The 17,749-nt window shown below is 31.9% G+C and overlaps 1 protein-coding gene across 3 annotated transcripts in view; it reads right to left on the reverse strand.

The window, feature by feature from the left end:
* The window catches only part of LOC105201709, a 107,687-nt gene that overhangs the window by 39,490 nt on the left and 50,448 nt on the right, over positions 1-17,749 (reverse strand). Inside the window, exon 1 of one of the 3 annotated variants that reach the window (XM_011169855.3) lies at positions 2,943-3,129. The exons of the other annotated variants lie outside the window; for them this stretch is intronic. The gene's annotated coding sequence lies outside the window, so the exon portion shown is untranslated. Of the gene's footprint in view, positions 1-2,942; positions 3,130-17,749 lie in introns of those variants that run through there. 3 annotated transcript variants of the gene reach the window in all.

A 17,749-nucleotide genomic window follows, 5' to 3' on the forward strand; every position in this document is an offset into this window, starting at 1 on the left:
TTATATTTTGACTATGAGTCGATGGACCGCAATAGAATCATAGGCTGTGGGTTACATATCGAGATAAACCTTGTTTGAGTTATTGTAGCCATCGCTTTGAAAAATATTTTCACAAAAATACGTTTAAAGTTTAATAACACTTTTCAATGTAACTTTTGCGTTTTATTTTTTCAAACAAATATTTTCTAAAACAAAAATACGTTATATATCTATGTCTTTAAATAAAAGTTTTACATAATATCAAAAAATGTCTTATTTTTTAATTTGTTAGGATCTTATCCTCTTCTAAGTCGTAAATCAATCATATTGTATAAATTTTAAAAACAATTTTAAGTTGGAAATTATCATAATAAAATTTTCAAAGATTAAAAGGTGTAAGAAAGTAAAACTTTCGTGTTTAATTATTAACAAATTTTTTTATTTCAAAGTCTTTCTCCTTAAATTTTTTGTGGCCTTGCGAATTTAATATTTAATATTAATTAAATGTTTTAAAAATGTTATTTTATATCTTAAATTTGAAAGAACACAAAAAAGTTTTAGGAGAAAGATTTAAAAATGCTCAAACTGCAAATAAAGAAATTCGTTAATAAATTTATAAATACAATAAAATTTTTATTGTTTTACACCCTTGATCTTTGAAAATTTTAGCACAATAATTTCAAATTCAAATTGTTTTTATTTATATTTTAACATAATTATTTAAAAAAATGTATCTACATATATACTATATTAAAAAGTTACCTAAAGAAGTAAAGGAATTATTAATTTTTCAATAATGATAACAGTAACGAGTTACTTTTAAAGGTAACTTTCTTAATCCTCGTGTTTTACACAAATTCAACAATAAATCATTAATCGGTAAGATCTTTGTGATACGAATACAGAACATAGAAACAGGGCAAGTCGATATTTATAGTTAAAATTTTTGTCGAAAACATCAACAAACGTAATCAAATACATCGCTGCCAGTTATATCTCCTTTTTGCTTCGAGGCAATATAACGTTTAATTACAAAGATCCAAGGGTCGCCCTAGTTGCAATTAACGTCGCCGACATCTTCGATGCCGGTACGCGAATGACTCTTCCCAGCGGCGGTTATCGAGCTGCATTGATATCGACATAGACGAGAAATGGGCTTTCGAGCGATAATTATTACAATGCCGAGGCATACAGCTCGCGTTCGAAGCGGACAGCTGCTACGACTGCGGAAGGGCTAGAGAGATGAATTTTCCTTCTCTGCCAGTAATATCAAACAAAAGAAATTTTGCTGCGCAAATTGGAAAAGTTACGTGGGATCGCGCGATCTTTGCGTCGATGCAAAGTGCGAAATTCGCGTTTAATGTACAAAAGGGAGATGATTCAAAGAGCGAAAATAATACGAAATAAAAATACGAAAGATAAAAATAGAAGTAATGTAATTCTCCGAATTAGATTAATGTTATTGCCATTTTTGTCAATTGTAATATTAGAATAAAATCACATAAATATAATAGTATAATTTTAATAAGTTAAAAAATTAAAGATATGAGAGCGTTAAATAATAAAAATATTTTGATGTTAAAATTATTATATAAACAAAAATAAATATGTGTTAGTAAATAGGGAGGTAATATTAGATACGTACGGCAATGATCATATCTAGAGAGAAGAGACGTACAGTAACCAGGATATTGACTGGCAGAAGGAAAGGGTTGCCAAAGACGTGATATTCAAGTTATTTTTTTATTATATTTTGTGTTTGGTGCTGTTTTGATGCAAATCATAGTTCAAAATTGTGACTCGATATTTCAAAAGTTTATATTAAATTTTTTAGTAATACAAATTTTTAGTAATACAAATTTATTATAAATTTTTTTCTAACGTGCTGCGAAAGTTGCGATTTAGAAAACCGATTGCCTAAAGCGTACTTGTGATCTCTTAAATCATATTTGATCTTGAAAATACTAAATTTATGAATTAAAGTAATTAAAAATGTAAGGAATCTTTAACTAATATTTATTATTAATATTTATCAATAATTTATCATAAAAGCTATTAAATATTCAATAATTAATAAATAACAATAATGAAAATGTAAGGATACACCGAAATGAAACTGGCTTGTTAAATTTACTTTTATAATTGATATACTTTTATTTATAAATTAATTATTAGTTTTACTATCATAACTTATCAATCTGACATTAGTATCTTTTGTTTATAATAAAATTTATGATAAATTAGGAAACTTGATGCAGTTTATAAAAATATTCATTTAATCTTTATTATAATTGTAAATATGCGTGTGTACAGAAAATGTAATATATTCTACAATAAATCTTCTTTTAAAACATAACAATTCAAAATAAAATTACGTCGTTATCAGCTACATATTATTGATAAAAGTTTACATCAGATGTATCTGACGCGTTTGTAAATGCTAATAGTATGTACAAAATATAATGAAATTTATTAAACTTTTGTCTATATTACTTATTTCATATTTATATTTTTTACTTTTTTACTATTTTTATTACTAAATATTGCTTATATTAAGTAAAAATGTTCAATACTGAAGAGATACGTTTCAGGAAACCGGTACGCATTTAGCAACTCTTCGCTAATAGATTTATACCTTATATTTTTATTTCTTTCATTATATATAAATGTCAATCAGTTTCCGAGTTTATTCTTTTTATTTTAATATAATAAACGTTCTTTTTCATATTCAAGTTTTTACTTTAATGAGAACAAAAGCATTTATTATATATTTGAAAAACTACAAAATAAACACGTCAACTGTTGCTAATGTGCTTAAAGCGGCAGTAATTGAGACAACCTTCTTAATTGAGAGAAAAATGAAAATGTGGAACATCAAAAGCATACCGTTCTATTGATGAAAATGAAAATGACAAAAATGTAAAACATCAAAGGCATTAACCCGTCTATTAAATTGAAAATACCTATCTTACGCTGAGCGACATGCAAATTGTTCGGTCCTCTCACTGTTTTCCAGCAAAACGTTTATGATACGTCCCGCAGTAAAGTCTGCGGTTTATCGCGGCACAGTTACGCGATACGTGTTTTGGTTACCGTCTGACGTCGTGTCGGGCTAAAAGCGCGCGATGAGAACAAATACGGGAATGAAACCGTGGCTCTCTCCTCGGAATTCCAATCCCGTGAGACTCGCCTTACCTGCCCTTGGAAATTCTCGCGATTCCGCAAAATGTAAACAGGAATCAGCGCGAAGCAGCTTCTACCTTTGATCCGCGCCGGGATTAATTCGTCACGGTAGAGAGGAAGGAAAATAACGTGCAGCGTCAGCAACGACGACGTTAATTAATTTTGTCGAGCATATCTTCCACGGAATCTTTCGTTTTTCGTACCCTCGCTCGCGTCAGCACAGTCTCGCAAGGTTGAGTTTCAACTGCTATTAGCCTACCTGTTGAAAAAACGATTAAATTCGCTAAATATTTGCAATATCTGTAAATAATCGCGCGCAGGTAACGGTCTCGCGAAGAATTACAACTATCCGAGGAATGTTTTGCGCTGTTGCATAATTTACATTACGTTACATCTATGTTTACGTGATGGTTACGCTCATAGTTCAGTTTAATTACTGCCTGTTAATCACTTGTTCACTGAATTGTTTATCTTTATGCGGCTTTATATTTCTCTCGCCTGGCGTAAAGAGAGGGAGAGAGAGAGAGAGAGAGAAGAGCATCTCGCGGTAAAATATTCATAAATGGACGTTTTTGTTTCAACATTTTGCGCCTCGTTGATATCGATGCCGGAGCTCTCTAGCTGCGAACGACACTCGAGCGGGCAAGAAGCGCATCATCCATCGCAGCCAGGCGAAGCCTGTTAATACTTGTGCAGGCATAAACCGGCCTTAAAGAGTCGCATGCCCGTCGTGTTAATTAAAGCCGGCGATGTGGTTTGCGGCGGAGGCACCCTCGACGACGAATTGCCGGCGGTTTCGTAATTAATCTGCGGACACACAGAAAATCTATCGAAGAAAATTCAGCGCACAAATCTCTCGGCTCTTCTCTCATAATGAACGCCCGGCGCTTGTCCGCGCATGGAATTAATATCGCCGGCGTGAACGGATCACTCCCGCGATATTGAAAGTAAGCGATCCTTTCTTCCGTCCATTCTCCTTTGTTCTCCCTTTTTATATTTTAGACAAATGCAACGATGGAAATTTTTTCTCTCCGCGCTGTCCCGCTGAACGCATTGTCCCCATTGTACCACAGAATTTATGGTCCCGCCGCTCCACAGAGAACTCGACGTGTTTCCGCGTTTCTTGCTTTTCTTCCCGCTGACACATTCGCTCTAATATGTATACGATTCACGTTGCCTAAATGGGACAAACATTACCCGCGTGACGAGAGCCGCGATGTCCCAAGCAACAATTTGATGTCATATGGATGTCCAAACGATGTCCCGTTTTTCATACACGTTCATTTGATGTGCCACATATGATCTGCAGGTTTCCTGGGGGATGACTTTTCTACATACAATGTACCGTCCAAAAAAGTCTAGTAGACGTCGTAAAACTCAAGGACGTAATGTAAATCCAAAAACGCGTCCGACCCAGATAAGATGCATATTCAAAAGACGTCGTAAAAACGTCTTTATGTCTTTTAGACGTACATGTAATCGTTGTTGCATCTAAAGAATACAGTTATATAATAGTTACATTAATACACTTTAACATATTGTATATTTCCCATAAATATCACATTTCTGAATTAATTTTTAAATAGGAAATTTTGCTGCCAAAATACTGTTGTTTATTTTAAAAAATCCTCTTATTTCGAAACACACTTCCAGAGAAAAATAGTTTATATATAATCATATATTATTATATAAAAATATATATAATTATACATGGAATTTGATCATTTATATATATGATCGTATATGATGACATATATAATTATATATAACCATATAATCATATAGGATCATATACAATCATATATAAGCATATATAAAGATCTGTAATCATATATGAGTATATATGTCATATACAATGTTATATATGAGTGCATGTGATCATGTATAATTGTATATGATGTCATGTATGATTATGTATAAATGACCAAATTCCATATACAATTATACATATTTTTATATAATTATATATAATTACATATAAATTTTTTTCCCAGGTCTCGTTAAAACTGAAGCGAAAAGTCTCATAATACATATTGCTTCTTTCATTCTATTGCATATGCAATGGATTTTATTTTTACGAGAAATGCAACATTGCCGCGGCCGTTCATTTATCGGCAATGCGTACTGCCGGGTACAAGACATCTTTTGGATGTTCTTTAGACGTCTATTGTATAATAATAAAAATGATGTTACGAAACTATTGTCGAAATGTCCGTACGTTAAATACGTACAATAAATTCATGTAATATTATTTAGTAAAATTAAAATTAAAAAAATTCAATTTTAACGAATTAGGAGATTGGACATATTGATTATGTTTTTAATCCGTCTGCGTAAATATCCTTATTATAGGATATTGCCCAAGCGACGTATTTTAAACGTCCAATCTATCAACGATGTAAAATGTGTAGGACTTTTCCTTGAAAAAAGGAACTGTTAAGTGTTTCAATAAACTGATTATTACATCAATAATTGATGATATTTTATAAGTTAATTGAATACTAATCATCTTCAATTACTGATATAGTAATCAGTTTATTGAAACACTTTATCAATTCTATTTTTAAGGTTTCCATGTTATACCTCGGACGTCCCAGGTTGTTAAATTGTTGTTTGGAAATATCGTCTCATTCTCATGATATGCATGCACTCGAAACGTCTCGAAATTCTGTAAACAGCACGTCAACGACTACTAATAGCGCTAATGAGATTAAATCCGAATAAAATTGCCCCGACAAAAAGCCGAAGAGAGGGTGTAAGGGCGGAGGAATTGCGGTCTCGAAATGGATGCGTGGATTTCGACGTCGTCAAATTGATGGAGTAGACAGCCTATTATCGCTACTCCCCGTCGCAAATGCTTCAAATGCTTGAGCTAAAAGAATCAATAAACTGCCGGTAACATCGGCATCTAAATTGCAAAACGAGAGCCGGCGCGCGGTGCAGGACCCGAGGACGCGTTTTACCAAAATATTCATCCGAATTGTTCGACGTGGCGACGCGCGCGGCGGTACGCGCGAGTGAACTGGGTCATCGAGAAATATAACATTTTTACGAGACTGCACGATGCGCATGTATTCGAAAGGAGTTGCCGGATCCATCCCACTACTGTGCTCTAATACGATTATGCATTCGCTCGCGGCCACGATCGTGAAACGGAGTATTTCGCGTTCGTAGAACAGAGGAAAACGCATACTCGGGGGTTTTTTTTTGTTCTTTTACCACCGCTGACACAAAATATCGAATGGGTCGAATTCACGCGAAGAATGAATTCGCGGGAGCGTAAAGTAGAAGCGTTTTGTCGAATGCGAAATAAGTCTCCGCTTGTACTCGAAATCGAGACGCTAATTAAATTATACACTAATTAAATATTGCTCGTGTAAAAAAAAACTCCCTCCGGACAAATTTTTCTGCTTATTATTTTACCTGTTTAGCCTGTTACGTAGGTAACAATGTTGATTACACGTTTTCCGAATTACGTGTAAAAAAAAATCGCGAAGGTGAGAACATGTAATGCACGAGAAACTGACGTGTCACATACCTTCTGCTCAAAAAATACTCAGAATTTACACAAAGCGATTGAACCGAAATCGAAAATACAACAAACAATCAATACTGCCATAAGAAATGCTGCTTCAGTGATATGAAGGTTTTGCGTGAGGTAATCCGCAAAAGACGATCGGATTTGTGGAGGGACAATTCATGAATTTTATACCATGGTAATGTACGATTTCATATCAATGCTGGCACGCAGCTTTTTGACCAAAAACTCAACAAATATTCCTTAGTATCGTATTTGTCAGACTTGACCCTTTGTAATTTTTTTCCCATTACCAAAACTCAAATTCCACTTTGTAGAAAGCGTTTTGAGTCTTTAAAAGCTGCAAAAAAAAATTCGTTGATGGAACTGAAGGCCGTACCTTTATAGGCTTATGAAAAGTGTTTTGAAGATTGAGTAAAACGTTGGTACGAATGTTGCAAAGAAATGGGGAAAGCTATTTCGAAAGGGACAAAATAAATTTATTCGATTACATGTCAATTTGTGTTTTATTTCACAATTCTAAATACTTTTTGAGCAGAAAGTACATAATATTAAACATTAATGTCAAATTAAAATTAATATATTCTAATTAAGAATTCATGATCGAGACAATATCGACAAAAAGTGACTTATATTAATGAGAACACAACAATTTTTAAAATTTTAGTGCATGTATTTGGTAGCGTAAGAGTTACGTGCTTGTGGCAAAGATCCACGTTCAAATCCACCCGGAACATATCAAATTGTTAATTGATCACCTATCTCTCCGGAAGGTAATGGCAAATCACCGAGAGTCCCTTTGACAAGACAGTCTCCATGGAGCATGTATCAAATGGAGACCACGATCTTCAATCATAAAGGATCAAGAGAGAGAGAGAGAGAGAGAGAGAGAGAGAGAGAGAGAGAGAGAGAGAGAGAGAGAGAGAGAGAGAGAGAGAGAGAGAGAGAGAGAGAGAGAGAGAGAGAGAGAGAGAGCATATATTTGGATTCCATAAAGTCACTATTGGTTTTGACAATCAAATTGAATCAACAAAATTATTTTGATAAATGTTAATAAGATTTTACATATTGTTTATGGATATTTTTAATTTTATCGTTTAAAATATTAAATATGACTATATAATTATACAGCGACGTTTTACTGTTTACAGCCCGTCACCACATATTTCAATGCTTATCCACACTTAAGCGTTATAAGGTTCCAGGACCCTTATTCTGCACACATTTTTTGTTTTTAACGATGGCTGTTGATATTGTTGCGCAGCTTTATGCTATATAAAATATTTGCGTAATGAGAGACACTGACAACTATCATTAAGAACAAAAAACGTGTACACAATAGGAGTCTTGAAATCTTACGGATCAGTTTTAACATTAATATCTTTGTAACAACTTTTTAAATCATTTTTTAAATAATATTTTCCTTCTATCATATTTTTTTTAGTTCATTAAAAGGCATCTTTAATTCGTAAGCACTTTCATCAGTTTTTTTATTTTACAAAAAAACTGGTAAAGGAAATTGAATTTTTGATAAACTATACAAAAGAGAGATTTTGTTTAACTATTCATATAATTTCTATGCATATTGAAACATTAAAAAAAAGTAACATGATATATCAGCCATTTGATACATTTGTCATTAGATGCTATGTATAAAATTCGAACTTTAATTTTTTTTAGAAATTACATGTTAAAATTTATACGGTTTGAAATTTTAATGAAATGTTAGTTTAAAGAAGTTCACCTTGTTATAAATGTTTTATATCTGATATAATATTTATTAAAAAAACAAAAACTTGAGTTTGCTTTGAATTTGATATTTTATATATTTTTTAATAAAATTGAAGCATTTTGATTTTTTGATCATATCTCCTTAACAATCATTGTTTCATATATCAGAAAGAAATTATATCCTTTTAATTATATATTTATTTTATATATAAAACAATGATAATTTTACAATAATAATAATAATTTTGTTAATACATATTTTAATCTTTTTTTATAAAGAGAATTTAGTAATTAATCTTAAAGAATTAATTTTAACGAATTTGATAATTAATCTTAACTTTCAGCAAAAAATTTATATTTTTATTTCAATAAGATATCGGTAATCATTTAAAGTACACGATATAATTATTTTGATAATAATCATTTTGATAGTATTTAAAAAATTCAAATTCTTAACATACCGGAGAAAAAATTTTCATGCATTATCATGTATGGTCATACATTTGTCTCTGTATGATAATTATGCAGAAACAAATTCAATGCACGACCATTCGTGATCTCGCATCTTTTCATAAATGATTATACGTGACAACGTATAAAAATTTTTTTCGGGTATTCTTCCCAGACACTCAAAAATTACAATTTTTGAGTTATATCGTAGCAAGTAAGCAATGAATAATCTTATTTAATAAGCTGACTCCGGTATTTACACCGCGCGAAAATTTACGACAGAAATCAGAAAAAATGGAAGGAGTGGAGATAATTTGTTTGCAATCATTCTGTTATTATGTCTTTATTCTTATATTAGTATTGTGTTGTAATTTCAATTTTCTTTACTCTTAATATTAACGAAACCATCGCGTTAATTGAATCAATTTGTCAATATTATGAGTGACGATGTATTAAAATCCACGTAAAATAATCTCTTTCACCGTAGGAAGTGTAAAAGATTTAATTGATTATTTCGTGGTACGTAGACAGATAGTGAAGGACGGAATACACGAAAGTACAAGTGCTTAACTCTTGTATTCTTTGTTCAACTTGATTGTACCAATCATAAATGACAATAAATTCCATCCCTTTTATTCGGTAAAAGCGTAAGGATTTTTAAAGTTCTTTTTTTCAAATATAAGAAAATAAATATTTCATATTTCTAATTTATTTATAGTATTAGATAGTATAAAGTTTTTATTGGTACAGTTAACTTTTCTTAAACATAGTAAATAATATTGGAATTTTCGTTAGGTGCAGCGTATATACCGGAGTTACCCTGTATAACTTAATCTTTTATAAAAAATTTTATAATCTTAAAGTCCAGCAAAATATTACGTTTATTTCATTACTGTGATAATCATTAAAAAATTTCAATATGATTATTTTGACAGTAACAGTGTTAAAAATTCTAATCTTTAGTTCGAAGATATTTTCCATTCGATTTTTTCTTCTCAAATCGTGAGAACACATTTCTCTTGAAATTATACAAAATTCTTCATGTAACGAAGTTATATTTTTAACGCCGTACAATCTCATTTCAACATTTAACATTACGAAAATAGATATTTTCATAACAAGAGTGTTTCGTTCTCTGCGTTTAACTGCTTAAGATTTTGTTAATTCTCTCGACGAGCTTAAACCCCTTTAAACACGGCGCGCTACGCTTTTCAAGCGTGTACGGCCGGGCGACCTAATTAAAAGAGATTAGTCAGCTTCGACATCGATATCGAGGACATTCTTATCATTTCGTCACGACTGTTCTGTACCGTTAGCGAAGGCTGAGAGAACGGGCGCGTTCGAGCGCTGCGACGGAGAAATTCCGCGCTCGAGGAGCGCACGGTGATAATTTATAAAAGGACGAGAGGCGAAGGAACGACGACGTTAAGGGCAGAAGGTGACCTATAGCTCGAGCAAGGCTGAGGTTGGGCCGGGCCTAGCATCCGGTTGCTGGCTCGACGTGACCCGGATTTACCTGGTCTCTCTCTCTCTCTCTCTCTCTCTCTCCACCACCCACGCTCTTCCCTCCTCGCTCCTTCTCTCCTGCCAGTTTCTGTGTGTTCACCTGTGTTACGAGATAGATCCTCGTAATCTAATAAACCTCACTGATAAAACATGGCGCACATAGTCACGCCGCACGTCGCGCGGCGTCGTCTCTCGCGCGAGGACGTGGCTTTCACGTCGCGACAGTTTCATGATCCGACGTTGCGTCGCAATAAAAAAATAAAAAAAAAAAAAGAAAAACAAAAATAAAATAAATAAAATAAAATCCGGGGTGACCCGGGAGATCCCGGCCGGTGCGGCTGGAATTTCGACGGCGGCGGATTTTTCGGCCGATTGAGTCTCGTTGGCGAACGAGTTCACAGACAAACGGTCGCTTTGAACGTCGCGATCGCTTGTCGGACGTCAATGGAAAAATATCGCGGGGCGCGCAATTATCGAGTATCGATTTTCCGCGAGCGGGCTCCCGTGCGTTTTCGTTACGCGCGCGTTTCATTCGCGCCGCGTCCCCCTCCCCCGCCCCCAACCACCGACACAATGATGTATTTACACGATTAAATTAGCCTGTAGCGCGGGCGCGACGCGAGCTTTCACACCAAACAATCGGCAAACGTACCGACTCGGCGAAATTATTGGCTGTTCGCCTACGGCGGCTGCTTAATTGAATTTCTTACTCGCACCTCGTCGTATCGGCGCGCGCGGCTCCGATCGTCGTTGTAAGCCCGCCGGTACGTGTCACGCAACGTCTCATTAACCGAAACAATAAACGTCAGCGCCGCGGACAAGTTTAATTTACGGATAAACTTCTTGAAAGAACTTTTATTAATGAAATCCCTTCGATTGCGCTTCACGTTGTAATACAGATTTCCATTATAATGAAGATATTATGTTATAATAAAGTTTCCTGAGCTGGGAATCATGCGTAACGGAGAGAGAAGCTGAATAATTTCACTGACGTGTTTTATTATTGCCTATATATATATATATGTGTATATGAAAACAAGCAATTATTTGAATAATTGGAAAAATGACTTTGTTTTTGCTCTATACGTTTCATTTCGTTATTTCATATTTGAATTAAATAAAGCGGGTTAATATTAAAAATGCATAATTTATAATAATCTCTGAGCTAGAAAAATGAGGTTATTACGGCAAAAAATTTTATTCATGCTGAAAATACATGGTCGGCGCGCATTGTAAACGTCGTTCTGTTTAAAATTATATGAGATTTAAATGCAAGGTAAAACTGTTTCGCCGAAGTTCGATGACGAACTAGTAATGGAAAAAAAAATCCCACAGATTGCGTTTTCACGTTTGCCATGAATAATTTACATGGATTTACGCTATTCCGTTCTATGTCTACGCGCGAATTATTCGATGATGGTTTTGTACAATAAATCGACGATGATGCCGGTCGACCATGTAGTGTAACAAGTAAAATACAAATTCAATTTAGTAATTAAGAAGATAATAAGCTCAATAATTTAACAGCTGTAGACGATAATGGAACAATTTCAAATTCTTAACACATATTTTTATTTCTTTTAAACGTCAAATAAAACATTAAAATACTAGTGTTATTAGAAAGTTTGCAATCTGAACAAGTTAACATACGAATAGAGAAAAAAATTGTTGTCGTGATCAAAGTTGTAATGTATTTTATTCCAGAAAATTGTTTGAAAGTGTATCGCAAAATACAATTCTGAATATACTCTGATGACTTTTGACATTAATAATATTTTTTTTCTATATTTTTCGATATTTATTTGTAGGATGCCGTATGTGAGAGCGACTCGTAAAAGACAAGCTACGAATTCGAACCCCGCACATTGGGTACAATATAATATAATATAATATATACGGGTTTCTAAATTCGCAATTTTTAGCGAAAGTCACAGAAAAACTCTTTTATGGGGTAACATATGGGTAACATATGAGGACTGATAGATAGAAACTGATTTGTTTTCCATTACCATTATCACAACTATTACTTATTATAATCGCAATTTGCTATAAATAGATTGTTTTTTTCTTTTAATTTCCATTTCGTGATATCAGAAGAGAGATAATATTATTATTAAACACTAAATTCGAAATTATACATTAAAAGCTAAAAAGCAGTAATGATTTATTGTATCGCATTTTTGCTCGCTTTTTTGGTATTTCAGTGGATGTAAAGAAAAATAAAAAAAATTTATCTTTACACAAAATTTCACTGTTTTAAAGATACTTATACTGATGCCAGTTTTCGAAGATCTTCAGCGAACTTTGTTAATGCTTCTTTTTCTTTTTTATTATGAGCACTATTTTTCTGAGTACACTTAGCATATATAGTCCTTTGAAGTGATTTTTTAGCATAGTTAATTTTTAACCTTTGCAATATATTAAAAGACCTTTGAATGATGATTCGTTGTACACAATTAGACTAAAGAAATACGTAGGACAAAATCATTTTTATAATTTAATTCTTTTTTCTTGCTAAAATTTAAGGAGACAAGAGCTTCTAAAACCTAATATTTTCGATGGAATATTTTAAGGGAAGAAAAAGAATTTTTTTTATTTCCCAACATTTTGTTTTTTCAATCTAATATTTTTATAACTTAATTTATTTTCATCCTTTTGCATATATCCGATTTATTAATTAAAATTACGCATTATTTTATAATTTGTGAAAACGTAATTAACGGGATTCAAACTTCTAAAATGGTAACCTAATTTGCTAACGCTAAGCTACATGCGATATCATTACAATTTTTACAATCTTACATTCTCGTTTTTAACGACCTAATAATTAACCTACAGAGTTTATCACATATATGTATGTAAATATATATGCTAAGTACGAGCAAAGTAAGAATTGTTCCTAGAAAGAAAAGTTAAGCTTGGTTTCTGAACAAAATTTGTTAATGATAAACATAAAAAATAAACATTCAATAATATTTAATGACATAAAAATAATAAGATAAATTTTATTTCCTTATTAGCATTTTATATTTTTTTAAACTAAATCTTAATCATTACACACGAGAATAAAGCTGTGGTTAAGTGAATTTTTTTCAGCACACTCTCAATTTACCAACATTGCATTTAGTAAAGTCTGTTACAATACGCAATGAAAAACACGCAATAGAAACAGGGAATAAGAAATAACAAATAGTTCACAATAATAGCTCTAGCGACAAGAGTCGTCCAATCAGGACTCATCAGTATTCTGTACACAACCTACAGTAACTCCGATAGACACATTGAGCAAATATTGCACAATAATGGCATCATGTATTGACGAAAATTTTGCTGTAATTGCACTAACAATAAGATATTACATCGTAACACAACAGTTTTGTCAAAATAAAATTTCTAAATATTATTTGTCAAAAATTAAACAAATCTATAAATTTGATGTATGAATATTTTACAATTATTTCAAAAAATGTTTGATTCTTTATTTAAAACACTACCATGCTGAATGTTTAGAAATACTTTGTGCTGCAATATTTCTACATTATAATTTAGAAATAATTGTGCACTTTTGTAAATATGTACATGGATTAATTCTGTTCTTAAATGTTTTATAAATAATATAGCTAAAGAATTATTATACAATTTCTTTCTAAATATAATTTTGCAAATATACTATTAAGATAATTCGCTGTATATAACGTTTTAATTTTGACAAAATACTATTTTAAAATTAATTTGCTATAACAGTTATCCATATTTTATAAAGGTCAATACATTTACATATATTTTTCTAAATATACCTACATAATTGCCAATTATAATTTTCATGCAAGATTTCGTCACATAATTTGACAAATGTTGTCCTATCGGGGAATGCAAATTGTCATTTTAAAAGTTTATCGGATCTCTCCAAGTCGGTTTAATTTGACTAGTACGACAATATTTAAAATAACACGGACTATACGTATGATTAGAAAATATCCCATGTGATTATAAATGCCCTATCAACAATTTTCAGATTATTACGATCGGTCAGGTACAAACAACATAGAGAACAGAAATCCAACATGTTAGAAATTTTATTTCTACTGCCTGTTCCACGTTCCAATATTTTTCACAGCTTCTAATTGATTGAAATCTATCGCCTATTGTTATTCTCCGTTCCCGTTGCCTGTAATTTTTATTGTGTCTCAGGTTACAGAGTACAGATATAATAAAAGGAATTAAGGAGAACAGGAAACAGGGAACAAAGAATAAAAAATAGTTTAATAAAGAACGTTTCATATGGTATGCTTTTCTTATTGATCGTATTGAATTGTTCATTATTCACTGTTTCCTGTTCCTCATTCCTTTTATTGTGTCCATGCCTTCTAACTGTTCTTGTATACTTATTGTTTTAAAATCAGATGATATATACGAAAAATTAAACATTGAGGAAAAAGATACTATCAGTTGAACATGAAAGAAAAGAAAGACTTTATAATTCCAACTCTTCTGTTTCGTTGGTGTCTGAATGTTATGTAATACAATATTACTTTTACGACATTAAGAATGTATGAGTTGTATCTTGAAACATTACTCAAAATATAAAAATTACATCGAATATTCTAGTATTACGTTTGAGTACCTGTGTAAAATTTGAGCACAGTTCACTTTATTGGTTTAAAAGTTATTTAATTTTTTGTATACTCTTGATTCTTTACATGTAAAATTCGCGTTTTGCAATACTTATTTGATGAGAAAGTAGCATTACCAATTAAATCAAAGTTTTTACATATACTAATAAAACTCTGATAAATATTCGTGCAAAAATTTATTTAGAATCACTTGTTTACGTTTAAAAAAACTGCCGCAGAATACAATAATTTTTGCTGCAAAAACATTATAAATCCAATTTTTCATTGTTTTCTCTTTTACAATTTAATTTCAGAGCCAAAATTCGAGCATTCGTGATCAAAACGATTTGTCAGGAAAAAAAAAAATCTAGAGGAGCCTTCAGTTTAAGTTTCGATAACTTTTAGCTCGTGTTGTGTAGCCAGAACACCTTCAAATTCTATTCATAAATTTCATCGTGGGACGTTCTTGTAAACGCAGGCGTACCAAAGCTATTAACGCAACCCACATTGTATCGTATTATCCTAAGCCCAAATCGTTGAGAGAGATACTGCTCGTAGTTACGTGCCAAGTATCCTCGAGCGGTTTCCGTAGGATGTCAATACCGCAAAACTCGATCATACCTGAGTTTTGCAGGTAGCAAACACAGACGGCCGTAAGCTTCTCGCAGTCGACAAAAGCGAACTATTTCCTCTGAAGACTTATCCGTAACGCGCATTCGCGCGGGAGTAACCGTGAGAACTGAAGTACTAGCTTACGAACGACGACGACGCGGGGGGGAAAAGGATCAGCGAGAGCCGATTTGATCGGTGTCCGTGGAAGGAATAAAGATCGAGGGGAGACGAATGATGACGTCGTCGATATCTCGACAATTCGATAAATTCTTATGGAAATCGTGTCGAAGGATTCCTCGTAGTAGTTTCATATATTCCAACAGCAGAGTAATCTTTAGCCGCGTCAATATCTCTCATCACTGTGACAATCGAGGAATTGCGTTTCTGTTCGAGCATAATGCACATAGACATACCGTAGAGTAACATAGTATATTAAGGAAACAGACCGAACGTTATGTATCTTGCATTCGAGGATGGATTAGATTTAAACCCACTTCAGACGACCCATAATTTGCGTTAGAATTTATGAAATTCTATTTACATTTTATAGAGAAGAGAGCTATGTAAAAAAAAATTGATAGATTTATACAGAAGTTTAAAGGGTTCTTTTGAAACAAAGGATAATTCATATTGTAATTTCTGTTTAAATTCGCTGTAGTTAAAAATGTTTTACGCATATAAGACTGTACACGTATATGTATGTATCAAAAAACAAGGGCGCATAAAATTATAAACGAAAATTAAAGAGTTTCCTACAAAAACCAAACAAATCCGAAAAGTTAAATTTTCAGGAAACAAAAGAAATTTATTATCTTTAATTATTTTTTATCTTAAACCACTTATATGTAAATGTGAAACTTTTTTCCGATTATTTAATAAAGTAAGAATAAAGTTGTAGACTTTGATTAATCCATTACTCCTATTAAAGCCCATACGGCTAAACCAACAAGGTTAGTGCAAAAATAATAACAGTAAATAGGACAGGAGAATAAAAGAACATTTCTATCATAAAAAGCACATTGTAAAAATCCATTCTGCAACTAATTGTTATAAACAAATTATAAAAAAATTAACTGTCATGGAAAACTGATTAATTGTATTGCTAATCGATTCTACGGGAAAAATGATTAAAGAAACATGTATAACTTTTTCTTAAATATATTCTTTGCTTATATAAAGAACAATATAAATTATTAAAACTTACACCTGCAAAGAGCTAGCAAACAGTAATTGAATGTAGGATCAGAATATAAAAAAACATTTGTGATATAGGTACAAAGTGCATTACAAAGATCAATTTTGCAAAAAATTGTTATAAGCAAATTATTTTTTGCATAAATGGAAAATTATTTAAGAAATACGTGGTTGTTTGATCATTTTTCCCGATTATAATTGATTGGCAAAATCAGTTTTTCTCTGTCTATGCAATCATTTTTTAATAATTTGATTGTAACAATTATTTGCAAAATTGATTTTTATGTCAGAAATATTTGTTCGTTTGCGGTCCTGTATGCTATTGTTATTTTTTAGCTTGTTGATTTGGCCGTGGACAAGAACGAGTTTCAATAATCCATATTGTTTATCATTTTTTGACTAAATAAAACACGATATAAGAAAAAATAATAAGTGTTTCTTTTGTAATTTTTCCTAAAATCAATTAACGTAACAAATTTTTTTACAATAAATTTTTTAATAACTTGTTTAAAACACTTGCAAAAATAATAAGTTTGCAATGTGCTTTTTATGTGCCAGAAACATTTTTTTAACTTGTTTTTCTTATCGTTATTTTGGCTTGTTGTTTTAACAAGAACAAGCCATTCAATAATCCATATTTATTATTTGTGTTGTTTATTATTTTCTTTATATGAATAAAGAACGATTTAAGAAAAAAATTGCAATGCTCTTGCAATTTATCATGTAGAATCTATTGGCATAATCAATTTTTCTCTACAATTTTTTCAATTCTTAATAATTTGTTTACAACAATCAGTTGCAAAATTAATTTTTGACATGCGCTTCTTATATTAAAAATATTTTCTTATGCTTTGGTCTTATTTCCAATTAATATTTTATAACTTTGCTACTCTAGCCTCGAGCTTTATCAATTAATATGTTAAGAATTCATTTAAAAGAGAAA

The sequence above is a fragment of the Solenopsis invicta genome, chromosome 15, assembly GCF_016802725.1.
Source record: "Solenopsis invicta isolate M01_SB chromosome 15, UNIL_Sinv_3.0, whole genome shotgun sequence".
Classification (NCBI taxonomy): Eukaryota; Metazoa; Arthropoda; class Insecta; order Hymenoptera; family Formicidae; genus Solenopsis; species Solenopsis invicta.